The sequence below is a fragment of the Oryctolagus cuniculus genome, chromosome 11, assembly GCF_051225735.1.
Source record: "Oryctolagus cuniculus isolate XC-2025 breed Fujian yellow rabbit chromosome 11, ASM5122573v1, whole genome shotgun sequence".
NCBI lineage: Eukaryota > Metazoa > Chordata > Mammalia > Lagomorpha > Leporidae > Oryctolagus > Oryctolagus cuniculus.
Window position 1 is genome coordinate 120,018,288 of NC_142877.1, and position 22,425 is coordinate 120,040,712.

The 22,425-nt window shown below is 52.1% G+C and overlaps 1 long non-coding RNA gene across 4 annotated transcripts in view; it reads right to left on the minus strand.

The window, feature by feature from the left end:
• Positions 1-22,331, minus strand: part of LOC149123654 (uncharacterized) — a 56,400-nt gene extending 34,069 nt beyond the window's left edge. The window contains exons 1-4 of one of the 4 annotated variants that reach the window (XR_016216385.1): positions 22,168-22,331; positions 20,731-21,022; positions 20,154-20,287; positions 14,646-19,595 (exon numbers count right to left, since the gene is read on the minus strand). This is a non-coding gene — a long non-coding RNA (uncharacterized LOC149123654). Of the gene's footprint in view, positions 1-14,645; positions 20,288-20,730; positions 21,023-21,095; positions 21,661-22,167 lie in introns of those variants that run through there. The other 3 variants (XR_016216384.1, XR_016216386.1, XR_016216383.1) reach the window with 3 other exon arrangements.
• Positions 22,332-22,425: the final 94 nt, after the last annotated feature.

Sequence of the window (22,425 nt, forward strand, 5' to 3'; positions counted from 1 at the left end):
GATTCACGTGGATATGCAATGGATTCACAACAGCCACAAGAATCTTGAAAGAGAAGATGCACACTTCCTGAATGCAAATTCACTGCAAAGCTGCAGGAACCAGCAGTGTGGCTTTCACTACAGACAGACATGCGATCAATGGAATGGAGTTAAGAGTCCAGAAATGAAGCTTCACATTCATCATCAGCTGACTAACTGCTGGCTCCCCCATTCATGGTTAACTGATAAACTTGGAATTCTAAATCAGGTTCTCATTCAAACCTTTTTTTTAAAACAATTTTTTATCAGTTGTTGTTGCTTTAGATTTATTTATTTGAAAGGCAGAGCAGAGAGAGAGACAAAGAAAGAGGTCTTCCACGTGGGTGATCCTGTGCCTGGCTGGGAGACTGCCTGCCTAGCCTATGCAGGAGGTCAAGAGGGCATAGCACACCATGCCCCCTGGGGAAAAACCCTGGTCGAGGGCTCAGCACACTGAGACCCCCACATATGACCTGACTGCTGGCAGGCAGCAGGGGCCCCAGGCAATTTCTCCCACCCACACCTTTTCCCCCACCCCAACCTTACTGCTGAGGGGCCTTGTAATTGTCAACAGCTCCCAGGTGTGAACACCTGGAAGGCTCCGTGGGCTACAAGACTTTCAAGCTGACTGGAGAAGCGTAGAGGTGCCAGTATCTGTTTTATTATAGAATTAGTGTTGCTACCCTGAGCTAGCCACTACCCTTTGCCTGCCCTATAAAAGCTTGTGCCCGACTGTTAATAAACAGACATATTCACCAAAACTGACTAGTGCTTCTTGTCCAAGAACGCTGTCACTCCACCATCCCGACAGTGTGGGCCTCGCAGGACTAGTCCACACTTCCATCCTCTGGCTCACTCCCCAAAGGGCTCCAATGGCCAGGGCTGGGCCAGGCCAAAGCCAGGAGCCAGGTCTCCTACATGGTGCAGGGGCCCAAGCACCTGGGCCATCTTCTGCTGCTTTCCCAGGTGCATCAGCAGGGAGCTGGATTGGAAGAGGAGCAGCAGGGACTCAAACCTGTGCCCACATGGGATGCCGGCACTGCAGGCAGCGGCCTCACCGGCTGTGCCACAATGCTGGCTCCCTCAAACCTTCTGTCATGTCCTGCCTGCTTTGGTGGCAGCACACGCAACTGCTGTCCCTCAGCACCTGGAGAACGCCCTAAGCACTGGGCAGCACATCAGGTACCTCTTGTCTCCGTGCACAGATCAGCAGGTGTCCTGAAGGGATGAGCAACGGTGACACCTTGGCTGCTGGCACCTCCAGTGCCTTCCCAGTGACTGGGGTCACTGTTGCTCCGGGGTAGAGAGTTGCCCTGTTGTAAGGGACATCTCAAAGCCAGAGCCAAAGCCCCTAGAAGCATCCTGCACACCTGAGAGTGTGCCTGTGCATTCCCAAGGCTTGGTTCCCGCAACACCACCTCCCTTCCCTTTTTCTCTACCAGGCTTCCTCAAAACAGACTAGAAAAACCCTTTGTCTCCCACTGCCCAGGTAAGTGCCAGAAACCTGCTGTGATGTGCTAAGACTCTCTCCAGCTGCGGCCATTTTCTGTTAGAATGCGCGGCGAGCCGGGAGCCCAGCAGTGAGATCGGCCTCCAAAGCCAGGGCCTGAAAACGGAGTGACCTCTGCCCTGCTGACACTTAACTCCTGAGACCAGGCTGTGAGCTGTATCAGCGCTGCCACGGAACGCGGGACACTGCTTCCCTGGCAGACACGGGGCCCGCTGGTTAAGACAGGAAGCATCGTGCCCTGGAAGGCAGCTCAAGTGCTCTCAGCAGGCAGCTGCCCAGGGGGCCGAGGACGCCAACTCAGGATGCGAGGGAGGTTCGCAGCACATCCCCTGTGGGTGACACACTCGCAAGGAGGCTTGGATGGTCTTAGAATTGCAGAAAGATTGGGCGGGGAAGGATCATAATTCTGCTGGGCCTTTAAAGGAAAACTTGAAGCATAAAAAGCAGTTTTCAGACAACTGGCACCTGGGCACTTTTTCTCAAAACCCCTGGTCCTGATAATGGCAAAGGGCAGCCGTAAAGGCTTCCCGACGTGAACAGGCTGCTGTGGCCACGGCTGGGTATCCGGATCCCGGGCTCGAGTCTTCTGTACGTTGCCGTCTCAAAGCCCTTTCACTGACCTCTGTAGGTTTGTGACCATGACGTGCAAACATTGCCCTCCTCTCCAGCTCCTAAGTCCCTAAATAAGCCCGTGTTCTGTGTCACAGGGCCCCCGGGCTCCCTCACTGTCCACAGTGTGTTCTTCATGCTACGCACATAGGAAAGGCGGGTACAGATGCACTCCCTTGCTCTAAGTGAGCAGCCTTGCCGTAGGAGGAGGAATGAACAGAGTTATGCCTTCCAGAAGGGTGACGCACAGGGACACCTTCCAGGCTGACAGTGTTCCCTGTGCTACTTAGGGACGAGGGAGGGCAGCTACTCCCGGGAATAGCCAGGAGCCATCAGTAGGCATTCTTTCAAGGGTAACCAAACCAGGCAGCTACTCGGCCCCCTCCTGCTACAGGGGACTTCGTAGAGATGTCCTCCTGCCTGGCCAGGTGACTCCTGGGGTCAACAGCCTGTTCAGGTCTAACAGCTGCCTGCAAAAGGCAATGTTCTGAGGCCTCAAACCATGGCTTCAGCTATCCCCCTCACTTGGAAGCTGGGTGCTGTTCAACACACCAGTTATGACAGGCATTTTTAAAAAAGTTTTTAAGCCGGCGCTGAGGCCCAATAGGCTAATCCTCCACCCAGCGGCGCCGGCACACCAGGTTCTAGTCCCAGTCGGGGCGCCGGATCCTGTCCTGGTTGCCCCTCTTCCAGGCCAGCTCTCTGCTGTGGCCAGGGAGTGCAGTGGAGGATGGCCCAAGTGCTTGGGCCCTGCACCCCATGGGAGACCAGGAGAAGCACCTGGCTCCTGGCTTCCAATCAGCGCGGTGCACCAGCCGCGGCGGCCATTGGAGGGTGAACCAACGGCAAAGGAAGACCTTTCTCTCTGTCTCTCTCTCTCTCTCACTGTCCACTCTGCCTGTAAAAAAAAAAAAGGTTTTTAAAAGTTTTTTTTAATTATTTGAAAGGCAGAGTTACAGAGAAAGAGGGAGAGAAGGTAGGGGGAGGGGGAGGGGGGGAGAGAGAGAGAGAGAGAGATTGATTTTCCATCTGTTGGTTCACTCCCCAGGTGGCTGCAATGGCTGGGGCTGGGCCCAGAATGGTGGCCCCTCAGACAAATTATTAAAGAATAAACACAGAGTTCACAACTTTACAACAGCAAAGGTTAATAATGAAATGGAAAAAATAAACTCATTCCCAAAGCACTCAAGAAAAGAGAAAGTTTAAGAATTTTTAAAAGCAGGACAAATAGAAAACACAAAATACTATGCCATAATTGACTTAAACATACTAGTTACAACAATGACAGAAGTGGACTAACATTGCAATTAAAATTCAGGATTGTGGGGCGGTGCTGCGGCACAGCAGGTTGATGCTATGCTGCATTGTGGGCACCTGTGTGAGTCCAACTGATTCAGTTCCAGTCCAGCTCCCTGCTAATGTACCTGGGAAGATGGCCCAAATACATGGACCCCTGCCACTCACGTGGGAGACCCAGACACTCAGAGTAGTGACAAAATGGTGATTGCCACAGTCTGGGGGCAGGGAGAGCCAGAGGGATTGCCTAATGGGTACCAAGTTTCAGACAGTCTGTACCCCTAAACAATGCTGGTGGAACTCCTTTCTCGGGAGGTCAGGATTTTTCATCTTGGGGCCTTCAACTTACTACATGAGGGCCACCTACATTGTCTGCTTTGCTCAGTCTGATTTTTGAAAAATTTTTTAAAGATTTATTTATTTATTTGAAAGTCAGAGTTACACAGAAAGAGGCAGAGGCAGAGAGAGAAAGAGAGAGAGGTCTTCCATCCGCTGGTTCACTCCCCAACTGGCTACAACGGCCAGAGCTGCACCAATATGAAGCCAGGAGCCAGGAGCTTCTTCCAGGTCTCCCACGCAGGTGCAGAAGCCCAAGGACTTGGGTCATCTTCTACTGCTTTCCCAGGCCATAGCAGAGAGCTGGATCGGAAGTGGAGTAGCCAGGTCTCGAACCGCTGCCCATATGGGATGCCGGTACTTCAGGTCAGGTGTTAACCTACTGCGCCACAGTACAGGCCCCTGATTTTTGAAATTTTAATCTCATCTAAATAAAAAAAGTCTTACAGTATCATCGAAGCTGGTGTTTAAGGAGATATTGGGTACCATTAGCCAAGTTAGCACATAAAGTTGCCACACAGGGCTGGATCGTGGACCTGTGAGAGAGCCAATGAATGCATCCATGCTAATGAAATGCAGGAATTAGAGAAGGCTTTGTCCCCAGGCCTGGAGCACCACGGGGACACCACTAGCCCAGGAGGGGAGGCAAGTCCGAGGTGGGAGTCGGGGGCTCAGGCTTCAGGGTCTGAGGCACCTGTGAGCCCCCCGGACAGTGATGCTGTGCAGGCGAGAGGCTCAGGCTAGAGTTACCGATCTCCTGTCATCTTCTCTCCAGACTGCGGCAAGATTTCCCACACAGCTCCTAAATTAAAACAAATCCTTTGTGCCTATAATTAAAAGCCGAGGAAGATTCACGTGGAGGGAGAGGAGCCTGGCTGAGGCTGCCTCAGGAAGGCTGCACAGGAACCCGCCAGCTCTGAGCGGCCGCGAGCAAAGCGAATGAATCGACGAAAGCGACACTCAGTCCGGACTGACCTGGAGCACGCCGGGAGCACGGCGTTTGGCCAGCCCCCATTCTGAGACGTGGCGTATGAAAGAGCAGGTGTGTGATGGCGCCCTGAGAGCACAGCTCCCAGAGTCCTCCTGGGTCTCCAGTCCAGGCCCACGGTGTCCTCTACCCCCTCCCCACCCCCACTTCCTGGTCTGTTAACAGAGGACACCATGGGACCTCTGCCCACTGCCTGGAATTGTCTGAGAACCGAATGCTGTAGCTGTGTGGCCAAGTCCATGCTCTACAAACGTTAGCTCTGAGCCCCCCCAACTCCTCTCTAATCCCAGAGGAGCCGAAATCCGTTCCCACTTGCATCCCCCGCTCACTGCAGGGTCTGGCACAAGGGAGCAGGGAGCAAGTAGTGCTGTTGAGCTGAACCGAACAGAAACGCAGCAACACCCCACGGCTTTGAGGAAGCGGTTGCTCATGCTCTCCTGCACCTGCGAGCTTCCCTCCCGCCTCCCCTTGGGTCCCCCGCCTTCTCAAGAACAGGCTTCCCTTTCTCCCTGTCCTCTCCCTCGACTCCTCCCCCTGGAACATTCTCAGTGTCCTCCCGCTCAGGACATCTCTCCCCAGCACCACCTCCACCTTCCCCTGATCTCCCCAACCCAACTTCTGCAGCTTTGCCTGTGCTGCTGCTTCTTTTATTTTTTTAAGATTTATTTTGTTTATTTGAAAGAATTAAAGAGAGGGGTGGAGAGAGAGAGTCTTCCATCCACTGGTTCACTCCCTAGATGGCTGCAACGGCCGGAGCTGCGCCAATCTGAAGCCAGGAGCCAGGAGCCAGGAGCTTCTCCCGGGTCTCCTATCTGGGTGCAGGGACCCAAGCACTTGGGCCGTCTTCTACTGCTTTCCCAGGCCACAGCAGAGAGCTGGATGGGAAGAGGAGCAGCCGGGACTAGAACTGGCACCCATATGGGATGCCATATGGGATGGTGCTTCAGGCCAGGGCTTTAACCCGCTGTGCCACGGCGCTGGCCCCACCTGTGCTTCTTTCCACACTTCTCTCCTCCTCAGCTCCCAATCGCATGATGGCTCAAGTACCTGGGTCCACACCATCCATGTGGGAGACCCAGAGTTCCTGGCTCCTGGCTTCATCGTGACCCAGCCCTGGCTGTCGTGGGCTTCTCACAGCGCCAGCCCCCGCTTTGAACTTCAGACCTGCACGCATGTATCACAGGCACCTTAGAACAACATATTCCAGAGAGAACTGTCTCCACTTCCCTCTCCAGCTACCCCCGGCCCCTGCACACACACACGTTCCCTCACCAAGCGAAACCTGACCTCATCCTCATCCTTCCCTCCTTGCAGCCCTTATGACCCAACCCACCCTCATGCACCTCCCCTGCTCCGACCAAATATCCACCACCTCCCTTCATCGTCACCAAGAGGCGGCTGGGGGCTCCGACTCCCCCACGCATCCATGACTGCTGACAGTGATCTGTCACTCCCGAGCCCATGCAGAGTGCCCTGAGCGTCCCAGCTTCTCTGAGTTTTGAGTCTTTCCAGCAGTCACTGGACCTGAAGGTGGTTGTGGGGATCTCCGCACATCAGCTGACAGAAGCACGACTCCCATCATGGACGTCAAAGAAGCGGGGGAAAGCCTTTAGGATTCTTACAGGACTGGGTGAACAGCCTCAAACGTTGGGGCTGGGGAGGGGTGGACAGCTGAGCAGCTGTTCCTAGGAAGTGACCTCCTGTGTCAGAGCTTCAGAGCTGAAATGCATCGAGTGCCGTGTCTCTCCCCGGAGCACGCGCTGGAAGCCAGCCCAGGAATGGGAAGCGATCTGACCCAGGGCACAAGTCTGGTTCACACAAACTGATTGCTCGATGAACATCAGGTGGCGGGCACCACACCAGAGGCTGGGGGAATTAATTCCCTGGATTCAAGCAGCTCCTATGAGAGGCTTGGGTTGGGGCAGGCAGGTGCAGCGAGGGGCAGGCCGACTCCGTGCAGGGCGACTGGCTCTCAGACCTTAGCTGCGGCAGCCTGCCCTGTGCCGGGTACTACAGCGGAGAGGAAGGAGCGGATGGGGCGGAGGCCGCGGTGGGCGGGCAGGGGTGGTGGAAGGAGGCTGGGGAGGCGGTTTCACAAGGGAGATGTCTGTAGCTCAGGAAGCCCTGCCTGGACCCAGGCCCCCGATGCAGCTCAGGGCAGGCCGTATCTACAGTCACCGTAATTCAAAACCGACCAACCAAACACACTGCTGGAGGGACTGTATATGGGCACAGCGCTGTGGGGAGTAACCTGGGATTACAACCTCTACAGCAACCGACAGTCCCACTCCCAGGAGTCCACCCGAGAGAACCTCTCCTGCAGTGAGCACAACGCATGGACAGGGCTGTGCAATGAGCCACTACTTACAATAACAAAAAGAAACTACTGCTTCGAAACTTCCACCAATAATAATAGCTAATACTAAGTGTCACATGCTTGTCACTGCATGGGGGAATGAACAGATAGAAATCAAATAGACAGAACAGTATACTGCTATTAAATGACAGAGACCTAAATATAACAATACGACAAAACACTAAAAAATTATCTGATAAAGGAGAAGCACCAAAGGGTACACGCCACAGAAACTGTAAATTTATAAAATAATACCAAATATCGCAACCCATAAAAACACAAGGGGGAAGAAGTTTTGAGCCACTGACCCCATGAGGCTGTGAGCACCAGGGCACAAATACACTGAACACCTCTGTGGTCACTCTGAGGGGGAAGGAAGGGGTCTGGGAGTGGGGATTTAAGCTGCAACGCTATGCTTCCTTAACAAAAAACCTGAAGGAAATATGGCAAAGTGTTAACTCTGCGTTCAACCTGGATGGTGAGTACATAAGTGCATTCAACTCTTTTGTATGTCTGAAACATTTTATGTCTGATTCAATGAAAAAAATTTTTTCAGGGGCCAGCACTGTGGCATAGCAGGTAAAGCTGCTGCCTGCAGTGCCAGCATCCTACATGGGCGTCAGTTCAAGTCCTGGCTGCTTCACTTCCAATCCAGCTCTCTGCTGTGGCCTGGGAAGGCAGCAGAAGATGGCCCAAGTGCTTGGGCCTCTGCTCCCACATGGGAGACCCAAGGGAGGTTCCTGGCTCCTGATCAGCTCAGCTCCAGCCGTAGCGGCCATCTGGGGAGTGAACCAGAAGACGGAGGACCTCTTTCTCTGCCTTTGCCTCTCTATAACTCTGCCTTTCAAATAAATACATCTTTAAAGGAAAAAAAATTGTTCAGATCATCTTCCCTAAACAAATGGCAAAAGAATAATAAACCACAAGGATTAGCCCCAAACATTAACCTCCTAGAAATGAAAAAAACACAGCTCTAAAAGATTTTTTAATTTATTTATTTTGGAGGGGTGGAAAGGGGGAGAAAGGGAGAGAGACAGAGAAAGAGACATACAGAGAGAAATCTTTCATCAGCTAGATCACTCCCCAAATGCCTGCAACAGCCAAGGCTGGGCCAGGAGGAAGCCAGGAGCCAGGAACTCCAAGCAGGTCTCCCACATGGATGGCAAGGACCCCAGTACTTAGGCCATCACCTGCTGCCTCCCCGGGTGTGCATTAGAGGAAGCTGGACTGGAAGTGCCGAGTAGCTAGGATTTGCCCCTGCACTTCAAGATGGGATGTGGGCATTCCAAGCTAAATACCTTCCCCCTGATGTACATTTTTATCATAAAAAGGTGTTGGATTCTTAAAAAAAAATCTGTTCATTATTTTGAAAGTCAGAGTTACAGAGAGAGGGAGAAACACACAGACACAGAGCGAGAGAGAGAGAGACAGAAACAGAGAGAGAGAGAATCTTCCATCCACTGGTTCACTCTCCAGATGGTAGCAACAGCCAGCACTGGGCCAGGTTGAAGCCAGGAGGTTGATCCAAGTCTCCCATGTGGGTGGCAAGGGCCCAAACACTTGGGCTATCTTCCGCTGCTTATCCCAGACCATTAGCAGGGAGCTGGATTAGAAGTGGAGCAGCCGGGACTCAAAACGGCACCCATATGGGATACCAGCATCGCAGGCAGTGGCTTTACCCGCTGTGCCACAACTCTGGCCCCAAGGTGTTGAAATTTGCCAAATGATTTCCTGCTTCAATTGAGATGACCATACAGGGCTTTTTTTCTCTTTCATTCTATTAATCTGATGTGTCACATTGATTTTTGCATATTGAACCACTCCTGCTTTCCCAGGATAATTCTCAGTTGATCATGGCATATAATTGCTTTAATATCCTGCTCAATCCAGTTTGCTAGTACTGTATTTTGCCCAGTGTCTTTGCATCTGCATGCATGAGGAATATTAGTCTATCATTTTCTTTCATTGGAATGTATTTGTCTGGCTTTGGTATCAGAGTAGCACTGGTCTCATAGAAAGAGTCAGGAACATGGCTGGTGCTGTGGCACAGTGGGTAAAGCTGCTACCTGCAGCGCTAACATCCCATATGGTGCCGGTTCCAGTCCTGGCTGCTCCACTTCTGATCTAGCTCTGTTATGGCCAGGGAAAGCAGTGGAAGACGGCCCAAGTCCTTTGGCCCCTGCACCTACATGGGAAACCTGGAGCAAATTCCTGGCTCCTGGCTTCAGATCAGATCAGCCCAGCTTCTGCGTTCTGCCATTTGTGGAGTGAACCAGCAGACAGAAGACCCCTCTCTCCTTCCCTCTCTCTCTCTCTCTGCCTCTGTCTCTCAAATAAATAAATCTTTAAAAAGTCAGGAAGTGTTCATTCCTCTCTCGTTTTTCGGAAGAGTTTGAGAAGGTCGTTATTAATTCTTAAATGTTGGGTAGAATTTGCCAGTGAAGCCAGCTGGTCCTGGGTTTTTCTTGTTTATTTATTTATTTATTGGATAGGCAGAGTGGACAGTGAGAGAGAGACAGAGAGAAAGGTCTTCCTTTTGCCGTTGGTTCACCCTCCAATGGCCGCCGCGGCCGGCGCACCGCGCTGATTGGAAGCCAGGAGCCAGGTGCTTCTCCTGGTCTCCCATGGGGTGCAGGGCCCAAGCACTTGGGCCATCCTCCACTGCACTCCCGGGCCACAGAAGAGAGCTGGCCTGGAAGAGGGGCAACCGGGACAGAATCCGAACCCGGTGTGCCGGCGCCGCAAGGCAGAGGATTAGCCTATTGAGCCACAGCGCCAGCTCTGTGTTTTTCTTTACTGGTAGATTTTTTTATTATTATTGATTCAATCTCTTTATTAATGGTCTATCCAAATTTTCTATTTCTTTTTAAATTTTAGTACTTTCTGTATTTCTAGGAATTTGTCCATTCCATCTAGGCTATATAATGTTGGTGTATCATTATTCATAATACTCCTTATAGTTCTGTTTCTTGAGGTCAGCTCTGATGTCCCCTTGTATTTCTGATTTTACTAATTTGAGTCTTTTTTCCCCTAAAATGTTAATTTTGTTGATCTTTTCAAAGGACCAATGATTGTTTTCTCTATTATTCTCTGTTCTCCATTTAATTTATCTCCACTGTCTTTATTATTTTCTTCCTGCTGCTTACTTTGGGCTTAGCGTGCTTTTTTTTTTTTTTAAGGGTGGAACACTGGTTCCGATTTGACTTGGTTACAGCGATGTTTCTTCTTCTGGATACAAATCTCCCTCGAAGCACTGCAGCTCCTGCTCCCCATGTTTTATTGCATATGTCTTGTTTCATTCATCTCAAAATACCTTAATTCCCCTTGTGGTTTCCTCTGGCCATTCTTTATAATGTTATTCAGCTTCCCTATATGTGAGTTTCCCAAACTTCATTAATTTTTCATCTTATTCTGCTGTGGTTGGAGAATACACTCTGTGTGATTTCAATCCTATTAACTTACAGGGCTTGTCATGTGGCCTGAAGTGGTCTGTCCTGGAGAGCGCCCCACGCACATGGAAAAGAAAGTGCGTCCCGCTGTTCTTGGCGGGAGTGTTCTACAGAGGTCCGCTAGGGCCGGCTTAGAGTGGTATTTCTTTGTTGACCCTCTGACTAGGTGTTCCATCCACTGAACGTGGGACAATCTCCATTACTGTTGGGTTGCCCATTTCCCCCTTCAATTCTGCCACTTTTTGCTTCTTGTATTTTGCTCTTGTTGCTTTTATGGAAGAGCTGATTTTTGGAGGTCTCTGTTCCGCCATTCCATTCCAGAAGTGTTTCCACCACTGATAACCTACTTGGAGCTTAGAGAATGTAAAAGCTTTTCAGTGAGAATCCATGTTGTTTCTGAGGCACAACATCAGGGTTCACATACAATGATTATATGCATTCTTCCAAGTTATTCACGTAACATGCCACATGATAAAGTTGAAGGCGACAAGTAATGCACCAATTCCCAAGGACCTCTTTGGTTCTCTTGTGTGATATTCACGGACCATGTCTCCAGTGTCGACTGTGTCTCACCCAGGCTGCATTCTTTGAAAAATCATTATCAGGACTTTTGTCTCCATCAACTCCAACATGGTGTACCTCACTTCTTTCAAGTTCTCTAAATTCTCAGATCACAGCTTTAAGTATCATGCTTGGATCACTTCAGATCCTTAACTGTTCACCTCTCTACTACACCCCTTACAGGGATGGCTTATGATCCCAGAGAAACTCCAAAGTGAAGTGCGAACAGGGACTTCGCTAGTCTGTATAATGCAGAACTCTTCTCAGGAACTCAGCCCTTTATTCTTGTCTCCTAACATGCTCCGAAATACTTTTCACATCAAGTTTATCCAATTATAAATAATAAAAATACATCTTGCATTCAGCTCTCTATGCCAAATGTGAGTTCTGCTGGCAAAAAAAAAAAAAAATCTGAGACCAAAGCTAAAAATAATTAGACATAATTAGGCTGAGTCATAGCTTGAGTGACTCATTGCTATTATACATATCTGAACTGTAACACGTTCTTTGGGCAAAGGTTCCAATTTGAGTAATCACAATAGCATCATTGCCTAAGACAGCTCATGTGTATTTTATATATGTAATTATGTAGATATATTCATGTAATACCAGATTACCTTATTCTACTTATGTTCATGGTTTTCAATATTCCATTTCCACATTTAATTTAAATACTATTTTTATTCAAATAGAATTGCTTGCCTGGTGTTCACTAACAATCTGTTGACACTAAATTTTGTTTTAAATCAATTTAAGTCTTGATTGATCACGCGTTAAGGACTGAACTGTGGCACATACCCCTACCCCCAAACTCATGTTGAAACCCTAATCCCCAATGTGACCTTATTTGGAGATAGAATTTATAAGGAAGTAAAATTAAAAGAGTATGTAAGACCTCTAATAGGATTAGTGTCCTTTTAAGAGACACCAGAAGTGCTCTCTCTATGCAGTAAGGGAAGGCCATCAGAGGACAAGGATAGAAGACAGCCATCCACAAGTCAGGAAGAGAGCTCTCGCTAGGATCCAGCCTTGCCAGCCTCTAGGGCCTATAGTGTCCAGAACTGCAAGAAACCAAGGTCTGCTCTTTGGGCCACCTGGCAGCCTGAAACACCGCTTTCTCTGATTAAGTAGACTTTAATCCACTGGCTAGATTAGTTTTCTTTTTTTTTTTTTTTTTTTTTTGACAGGCAGAGTGGACAGTGAGAGAGAGAGACAGAGAGACAGAGAGAAAGGTCTTCCTTTGCCGTTGGTTCACCCTCCAATGGCCGCCGCGGCCGGTGCACTGCGGCCGGCGCACCGCGATGATCTGATGGCAGGAGCCAGGAGCCAGGTGCTTTTCCTGGTCTCCCATGGGGTGCAGGGCCCAAGCACCTGGGCCATCCTCCACTGCACTCCCTGGCCACAGCAGAGAGCTGGCCTGGAAGAGGGGCAACCGGGACAGAATCCGGCGCCCCAACCGGGACTAGAACCCGGTGTGCCGGCGCCGCTAGGCGGAGGATTAGCCTAGTGAGCCATGGCGCCGGCCATAGATTAGTTTTCTAAGGCTGCTCTAATAAATAACCAAAAACTTAAGGCTTAACATAAGAGAAACATTTTCTCTTACAGTTCTGGGGGCTGGAAGTCCAAAATCCCTTAGGGCTCCGGTCCCCGAAGCTCTCGGGGAGAACACGTTTATGCCGTTTCAGCATCTGGTGGCTCCATAATTCCATTCTGTCTTCTCCTCCTCCCTCTGGTAAGGACACCTGTCCTTTCACTTAGGATTCATCCAGAAAACCCAGGACCACCTCATCGCAAGAAACCTTACCACATCTGGTGCATTAACAGGGAGCCAGATAAGAAGTGGGCAGCTGGGACTGGACAGGTGCCCATATGGGATGCTGGTGCTTCAGGCGGTGGCATAACCCACTGCACCACAATGCTGGCCCCCATGACTGCTTACCTATCTGTCCTTACTAGTGATACTGTCCCAGTGCCAGGGGCACAGCTTGACTGGCCCAAGCCCAAACCTAGTGGATTGTTTTTGGTCCAGGGAGGAGCTTACACTGAAGTCAGCCCAGACAACTGAGAGCACTGACCGCTCTCCGAGGAATTCACACCCGAGTAGGAGTCAGCATGGACTGCTGTGACAGCAGGTCCGATGGAGTGGCTTAAACAGCAGAACACTATTTTCTCAGTTATGGAGACTGGAAAGTCACTTCCTAGTAGGGGCTTCCTGGCTTACAGATGGCCACCTTCTCACTGTCCCCGCAAGGGTATAGGGGGGAGTTCTCTGTGGAGTCCCTTCCTGTAAAGACACTGGACCTAACCCTGCTGGACCAGAGCCCACACTCCTGGCCCCATCTACTTCAGTTCCTTCCTTATTGCAAATGCAGCCACTTGGGGACTTGGGGGCAGGGGACCCGGTTCAGGCCATGCCCCCACAAGAGGGGGAAAACGTGTCCTGCGTGCTCAGAGAGCCAGGTCCAGGCTCCTGTGCTCTGTAACTTCACTGGACGGAACCAACTCGCTGGGGCTCTGGGCAGAGGAAGGCAGACGACTGGGATGAAGAAGAAGGGGAATGTGATGGTTGGGGACAGGGAAGCAAACCGAAGACAGATTCATTCCAGACAAGCAAATTTTTAAAAAATTGATTTTAGTTATTTGAGAGGCAGAGTTAAAGACACAGAGGTGAAACAGAGAGAGGTCTTCCACCCGCTATTCATACCCCAACAGCCGGAACTGGGCCAATCCGGAGCCAGGAGCTTCTTCCGGGTCTCCCACATGTGTGTAGGGGCCGAAGCACTTGGACCATCTTCTACGGCTTTCCCAGGCCATAGCAGAGAGCTGGATCAGAAGTGGAGTAGCCGGGACTCAAACCAGCACTCATACGAGATGCCGGTGCCGCAGGTGGAGGCTTACCCTGCTGTGCCACAGCGCCAGCCCCTGGACAGGTGTCTAGAGAAGAAAAGCCCTCGCCCTGTGCTCCAGTGGGCACACAGGCCAGCTCATCTAACACCACACTTCTTTCCTAGCGAAAGCTGGTCCTGTCCTCCCTGTCGGCCATTAGCGGAACAATCAGGGAACTATGCTTTTTAAAACTATACATCAAAGGTCAGAAATAATTTCAGAAATGTCAAAGTACAAAACATACATTCTGTCCGGCGCCGCGACTCAATAGGCTAATCCTCAATCTTACGGAGCTGGCACACCGGGTTCTAGTCCCGGTCGGGGCGCCGGATTCTGTCCCGGTTGCCCCTCTTCCAGGCCAGCCCTCTGCTGTGGCCAGGGAGTGCAGTGGAAGATGGCCCAAGTACTTGGGCCCTACACCCCATGGGAGACCAGGAGGAAGCACCTGGCTCCTGCCTTCGGATCAGCACAGTACGCTGGCTGCAGCGCACTGGCTGCGGCGGCCATTGGAGGGTGAACCAACGGCAAAAGGAAGACCTTTCTCTCTGTCTCTCTCTCTCACTGTCCACTCTGCCTGTCAAAAAAAAAAAAAAAAAAAAAAAAAAAAACTAAACAAACAAAAAAAAACACCACATTCTTTGAACCCACAGAGACAGAGCACTTCAGACGCCCCGCACATCACCTGTTACAGGCGGAGCTGTGTTCTCCCAAAGTGCCCATGCTGAAATCTCCAGTACCTGGGAAAACTGCACTTGGAGACGGAGCCTTGGGGTGACTAAGTCACAGTGAGGAGCTGGAATCCAGTATGACTGGCGGTCTCCTAAGAAGAGATCAGGACACAGACACGGTAGAGACGAGCGTGTGAAGATGCAGGGCACCAGCCATGGAGAAACTGAGGAGGGAGTCTCAGGAGAGAGCGGCCAGCTGGCACCGTGATCTCGGAGTTGCAGCCTCCAGAGCTGTGAGGCACCAAACCCCTGTGGTCAGGCTGCCCAGCCTGTGGGTCTCTGGCCACCTAAACAGACTAACAAGCCCCAGCCCGAGATGGCCCAGCCTGTCTCTCAGCCACCTGCTGGAATTTTATTTGGCACCTAAATGAGCACGGCTCTGTGGTATTTTTTTTTAAGATGTATTTATTTGAAAGGCAGAGCTGGAGGGAGAGAGAGAGAGAGAGAGAGAGAGAGAGGGAGACAGAGAGGGAGGGAGGGAGGGAGGGAGGGAGTCAGTCTTCCATCCGCTGGTTCACTCCCCAGATGGTCACAATGGCCAGAGCTGAGCCGATCTGAAGCCAAGAGCCAGGAGCTTCTTCCAGGTCTCCCATGTGGGTGCAGGGGCCCAAGGACTTGGGCGTCCTCTGCTGCTTTCCCAGGCCACAGCAGAGAGCTGGATCAGAAGTGGAGCAGCTGGGACTTGAACCAGCGCCCATATGGGATGCCAACAATGCAGGCTAGGGCTTTACCCCCTATGCCAGAGCACCGGCCCCCTCTGTGGTATTTTGTCTACTATTTCCTTATACAGGAAACTTACACAGTTCTTTCTTTTCTTTCTCTTTCTGGATGCGTGACAAAGTCTGTGGGTACAGGCCTTGTTCTACACAGTGTACAGGGCTGGCACTGTGGTGAATTGGGTGAAACCACCACAATGGCTGGCATCCCATCCTAGCACTGGTTTGGGTCCCAGCTGCTCCACTCCTGATCCAGCTTCCTGGGAAGGCAACGGGGGACGGTACAAACGCTTGGGCCCCTGACACCCTTGTGGGGGAACCTGAAGGAAACTCCTGGCTCTTGGGTTCAGTCTGGCCCAGCCCTGGTCATCGCAGCCATCTGGGGAGTAAATCGGCAGATTCAAGATCTTTCTAACTCTGCCTTTAAAATAAATCAATCTTAAAGAACACACACACACGCACGCGCACACACGCATGCACGCACACACACACATACACGCGCGCACACACGCAGACAAGCACGCACACATACGCACGCACACACACACGCACACACACACGCACGTGCACACACACATGCACGCACACACACATGCACGCACACACACATGCACGCACACACACACGCACACATCTCGGAATCTCTTGCTGACTCGGCCCCTCCAGGCAGCTGCCAGGCCATGGGTGTGCTACATAGCAGCTGGAAAGTTCTGATAGTCTGCTAGGCACAGGTGAAGGAAGGGCTGGACAACAGGAAAGACGGCAAGCAAATGAGGAGTCCGGGGTGAGGCAGCACACAGGGCAACATGGAGAAAGCTGAGCTGAGGACACAGGGTGTCCTGGTTACATTACCCCTCTCATCAAAGGCCTTAAAGGAAGGCCACTCATCATACCCAAGAATCCAGAAAAGCACCCATCACGTGGCCCTGGGAAACAGCAGTCACTGGTAGCTGCAGGCAGCGAGGCCCGAGGGAAGGTTCTGTCCCAGATGCTTCTGACATAGAACGGAAAGGCGGCTGGCGCTGCGGCAAAGCAGGGTAAGACTCCACCTGCAGTGCCAGCATGCCTTGTGGGTGCCAGTTTGTGTCCTGGCTGCTCCTCTTCCGATCCAGCTCTCTAATGGCCTGGGAAAGCAGTGGAGGATGGTCCACATGCTTGAGCCCCTGCACCCACACAGGAGACCTGGAAGAAGCTCCTGGCTCCTGATCAGCCCAGCTCCGGCTGTTGCGGCCATTTGGGGAGTAAACACCGATGGAAGACCTCTGCTTCTCCTCCTCTCTTTAACTCGGCCTCTCAAATAAATAAATATTTTTTAAAGGGAATGGAAGGAGAACAAGTCGGATCTTTTTTATAATTTTATTTATTTGAAAGGCAGAGAGAGAGATCTTTCATCCACTGGTTCACTTCCCAAAATGCTTCCTTCCATCAACACCCCTTCCATCAGCTCCACCTCCCTCACACCTCTGCACCACGCCCCTTCCATCAGAGGTCATGTAGGCTCCACCTCCCTCCACACTATGCCCCTTCCATCAGAGGTCACATAGGCTCCACCTCCCTCCACACTACACCCCTTCCATCAGAGGTCATGTAGGCTCCACCTCCCTCCACACTATGCCCCTTCCATCAGAGGTCATGTAGGCTCCACCTCCCTCCACACTACGCCCCTTCCATCAGAGGTCACATAGGCTCCACCTCCCTCCACACTACGCCCCTTCCATCAGAGGTCACGTAGGCTCCACCTCCCTCCACACTACACCCCTTCCATCAGAGGTCACGTAGGCTCCACCTCCCTCCACACTATGCCCCTTCCATCAGAGGTCACGTAGGCTCCACCTCCCTCCACACTACGCCCCTTCCATCAGAGGTCACGTAGGCTCCACCTCCCTCCACACTACACCCCTTCCATCAGAGGTCACGTAGGCTCCACCTCCCTTCACACTACACCCCTTCCATCAGAGGTCACGTAGGCTCCACTTCCCTTCACACCACGCCCCTTCCATCAGAGGTCACGTAGGCTCCACCTCCCTCCACACCACACCCCTTCCATCAGAGGTCACGTAGGCTCCACCTCCCTCCACACTACACCCCTTCCATCAGAGGTCACGTAGGCTCCACCTCCCTCCACACTATGCCCCTTCCATCAGAGGTCACGTAGGCTCCACCTCCCTCCACACTATGCCCCTTCCATCAGAGGTCACGTAGGCTCCACCTCCCTCCACACTACGCCCCTTCCATCAGAGGTCATGTAGGCTCCACCTCCCTTCACACTACGCCCCTTCCATCAGAGGTCACGTAGGCTCCACCTCCCTCCACACTACACCCCTTCCATCAGAGGTCACGTAGGCTCCACCTCCCTCCACACTATGCCCCTTCCATCAGAGGTCACGTAGGCTCCACCTCCCTCCACACTACACCCCTTCCATCAGAGGTCACATCCGCTCCACCTCCCTCCACACTACGCCCCTTCCATCAGAGGTCACGTAGGCTCCACCTCCCTCCACACTATGCCCCTTCCATCAGAGGTCACGTTGGCTCCAGAACCTGACTCTCCTTCCTTCCTCTGCCTGCAGAGATCGCTTCCTCCTTGAACTCAGCACGATTCTGCCTTTGCCATCATCGGCTCCGACGATGTCTTAATGGTTTTGTTATTTCCGCAGCTCTTGTTCCCAGAAAAATGCTATATTGTGTAACTCCAGTATGTTTAACAGATTTTCTACACATACTGTTACTACTTCAGTGCCAATGGAACCTAAAACCTCCAGAGAAAACAAATAGTAGTGCTAGAAAATTTAGACTTAAGTTTTCATCCTTTTGCTCTGAAGCCTAAAACATGAAAAACACCAGCTGTGGGAGTTTCTGACGGCACAATAGATCGGAATCTCCAGGAGAAAAACAAGCGAAGCTCTGCCCAAACTCTCAACAGAATCATTCTTTGTTAAGGTGCCGACGCAAGCAGATTGAAAAGGACCCAGTCTAGAATCGGGGCAGGGGCACGGGTCCCTGGGCAGCACTTCTAAAAGCCTACTGGAAATCATAAATCTAACTCGCAGTAAAGCTCTGGCTCAAACATCACAGCTCTGTGCTTTCGGCCAGAATTACAGGAACTCAGTGTCGTGACGGTAGTGATGCAGGTCAGTTTTTTATTAGTAAAAAAAGGGAAAAAGACTTGCAGTCAAAATCAAAATGGAGTGTGGCTAAAAGGCAACTGCATCCAGTTCCCTGCTGTGGCCCGGGAGTGCAGTGGAGGATGGCCCAAGTGCTTGGGCCCTGCACTCGCATGGGAGACCAGGAGGAAGCACCTGGCTCCTGCCTTTGGATCGGCGCAGCACCGGCCGTGGCGGCCATTTGGGGAGTGAACCAATGGAAGGAAGACCTTTCTGTCTCTAACTCTGCCTGTCAAAAAAAAAAAAAAAAGCCAACTGCAGACTCTGGCTTCTGTACATACTCACTTTGCTCGCTACCAGCTAAGGGCGGATCTTGTGAAACTACATGGGGGTCAAAGTCCCAGGAGCTAAGTTGACAGAAACGCGCCCTGCGCTGGCATCTTACAGGATATCTCGGATCTGCTATTGTTCCTGGGCTTGTCATTAACTGTCATCTTACAACCATATTCTGGTTTTTTTCATTGTTCACTGCATACCAAGGGTTTGTGAAATTGTGAGCCCTAGTGGACAGAATACTATAAAAAACTGTGTAACTCGCTGTTGGGGGACACACTCTGACAAGGAGTGTTGGTTCCGATCAGTTGCCTTGCCTTCCATTTTCAATAAATTTCATGTGTGACTATTGCTTTTGAAATATTCTATTTTAGCTGACAAGTGGATATAACAGAGTTGGCATTTCACAGATAAAACTTTATACCAAATAAACAAAATTCTTTAAAACAAGATGTACACAAGCATTAGCATTAAAATATAATGAGGGGCCGGCGCTGTGGCGCAGTAGGTTAATCCTCTGCCTGCGGCGCCGGCATCCCATATGGGCGCTGGTTCAAGTCAGAGCTGCTCCTCTTCCCATCCAGCTCTCTGCTGTGGCCTGGGATAGCAGTGGAAGTGCTTGGGCCCCTGCACCCACGTGGGAGACTGGGAAGAAGCTCCTGGCTCCTGGCTTTGGATCGGCACAGCTCTGGCCGTTGCGGCCATCTGGGGAGTGATGGTTCATAAGGAAGCATAAGGAAGACCTCTCTGTCTCTTTCTCTCACTGTCTATAACTCTACCTCTCAAATAAATAAGTAAAATCTTTTAAAAAAAATAATGAAAACCTTCTGAAGTGCTTAGGAGGGAACAGTCCCAGGGCCAGGGCGTAATTAACAGTGCGTGCACTGAGTCCTCCCTGCGTGCTTTGCGTGTCCCCATTTCATCCCCACAACCACGGGTGTGGTTGTCACCTCCCTTCACAGACGAGGAGCCTGAGCGCCCAAGATTTCCCATCTTGTCCACGGCTGCCTGGCTGGTAGGCGGCTCGGCCAAGAATGAAACCCGGGCACGGGCTCTGAAGCCCCGCGCCAGCCTGTCTGAACCCCTCACCATCAGAGGCAGAGCGTGGTCCTGTGGCCTCCCTGCCGAGGCGGTTTCCTGACAAATCCCAGTAAAGACTGACCCCAACCCAGGTTCGAGCCTTCCCAAAACAAAGGCCAGAACTCGGCTGCCAGAATTCACGGATCTTACGCTGCATTCTTTACTAGGTCACGCTGAGCTCACCTGGATTATCTGAGACACACAGGACTTGAACTTGAAACTGGCGGCTCCTGTCATGGAATTCTAGCAAGATCACATCCCCATGCAGGCAGGTGGAACTGGGCAAAGTGGGTAAAGCCACACGCCTCGCCATTTATCTGAATGGAAGTATGAAAACCACTCAGCTTAGCAACCAGAAAAATCCTCTGGCTCTCAAGAGTCGAGCAAAATAAAGGAGACTCTTGAAAAGCAATTTCAGGGGAAAAAACTGGCTAATACCCTTGGAGGACCTGTTTCATGAGACGAGGAACAAAGAACTTGTTCCATGGAGGTAGCTGCTGGCCTGCAAACGGCCTCCTCCCCCAGTCGCCGCCAGCTGACATTCAGCAGGCAGGGAAATCCATCCACACCAGCTACAGCGCTATTATATGCACAGATCTTTCATTTGCATTAGAAAAGGCATCAATTACTTCATGCTACTAGGAGCAAATAACTAAATGTGGTTTTTTTGCTTACTCTTACAAGATAAATATTGTATTACTCTAATAAAAGTTGTGATTTTAACCAAGCCACATTTCAATGCTGAAAATAAAAATCTTACTGTACAAGGCCATCGCTGTGGTGTAAAGCCACCGCCTGTAGTGCTGGCATCCAAATGGGTGCCGGTTAGAGTCCTGGCTGTGCCACTTCCGATCCAGCTCTCTGCCATGGCCTGGAAGAGCAGTAGAGGACGGCCCAAGTGCCTGGGCCCTTGCACCTGCGTGGGAGACCTGGAAGAAGCTCCTGGCTTCAGATCGGCTCAACTCCAGCCGTTGCAGCCATTTGGGGAGTGAACCAGCAGATGGAAGACCTCTCTCTCTCTGTGTGTAGCTCTGCCTTTCAAATAAATAAACCTTAAAAAAAAAACACCCTTACTGTTAGCTGTCTCTTACATGGGTAACAACCTAGAGACCATAAAGCAAGCTGACTAGTGATTACATCTATTTAAGTTGAAAATCATCATCCAATTTGTAAGCAAGCACTAAAAACAGCTGGGATGATTGAGCCTCACACAGAATCAAACAAAGATCCACAAGTCACTCGTTAGAAAGGAACTTGGAATGCGACGTTTGTCTCAATGAAGAGAAGGGTTGACCCGTGTGGTGGACAGGTGAGTGCCTACTGCCCACTAAGGGCAGTTCTAGGGATCCTAGTGGCTGAAATACAGGAAGAAAGCGGGATGGCTACCAGACGGGGCGAGGATGAGGACGTAGAGAAGCAGGAGGGAGGCCGGGCGTGGGGCGGAGGTGCGACGAGGGCTGCTGACAGGCACTGAGGTGGAGGACCAGGTGGAGGACCGCGAGGCGAGGGCACAGCCGTGGCTCTGCGGCGCCCCGTGCAGCTTCCAACAGCGGGCACTCAGCGTCGTTCACGCAGCGCGCGCAAGGCGACGCCGGGCTGGGACGAGCCCTGGGCTCCGCCCCGCTCAGCCACCACAGGGGGATGGCTGCGATGGGTTCTACAACATCCTGAAGGGTCTGCCCTGTGAATTCTGTTAGCAAAAAAAAAGGGGGGGGGGGCGTAGTGCCGTGGGTTAACCCGCCGGCATCCCACATGGGCACCGGCTCGAGTCCCGGCCGCTCCTCTGCCGATCCAGTGCTCTGCCACGGCCCGAGTCCTCGGACCCCTGCCCACCCCCCCACCCCGGGGAGACCCCGAAGAAGCTCCTGGCCCCGGATCGGCTCAGCTCCGGCCGCTGCGGCCACCTGCGGAGTGACCCGGCGGACGAAGACCTCTCTGGGCGTCACTCTTTAAAATAAACGAATCTTGACGCGGGCCTGATCCCAGACGGCCTTCCTGCCGAGGGCGGGGGCCGACAACGGCCGCGCCGCCCCGCAAGCTCACCCCCCGACCCAACGCCCCCGGGCCGCCCCACCACGGAGGGCGCCGCAGGCGGGGGTACGAAGCCCCAGGCCCGCGCCAGCCGTGAAGTGGCCGCGGCCGGCTCCCCGCGCCCCACGCGGGAGCTCCACGGGCCTCGCTCCCGCCAGTGACTGACCACGCGCTCTCGAGCCACTCCGGAAGCGCCAGCCCGGCCGGCACCTCAGCAGCGAGCGCGTCAGGCCAGCCGGCCTCAAGCGCCGGGCGACACGTGACCCGAGGACGCGGGCGCGGGTTCCGCGGCTGAGGCGGCGCGCATGCGTGGGGCGGGCGCGTTCCTCCGGCGGACGGTTTCCAGGGAGCTGTGCGCATGCGCCCTGCGGCGCCCCAACCCCCCAACCGCAGGCCGGCGAAGGAGGAACTGTTGGCGGAGGCG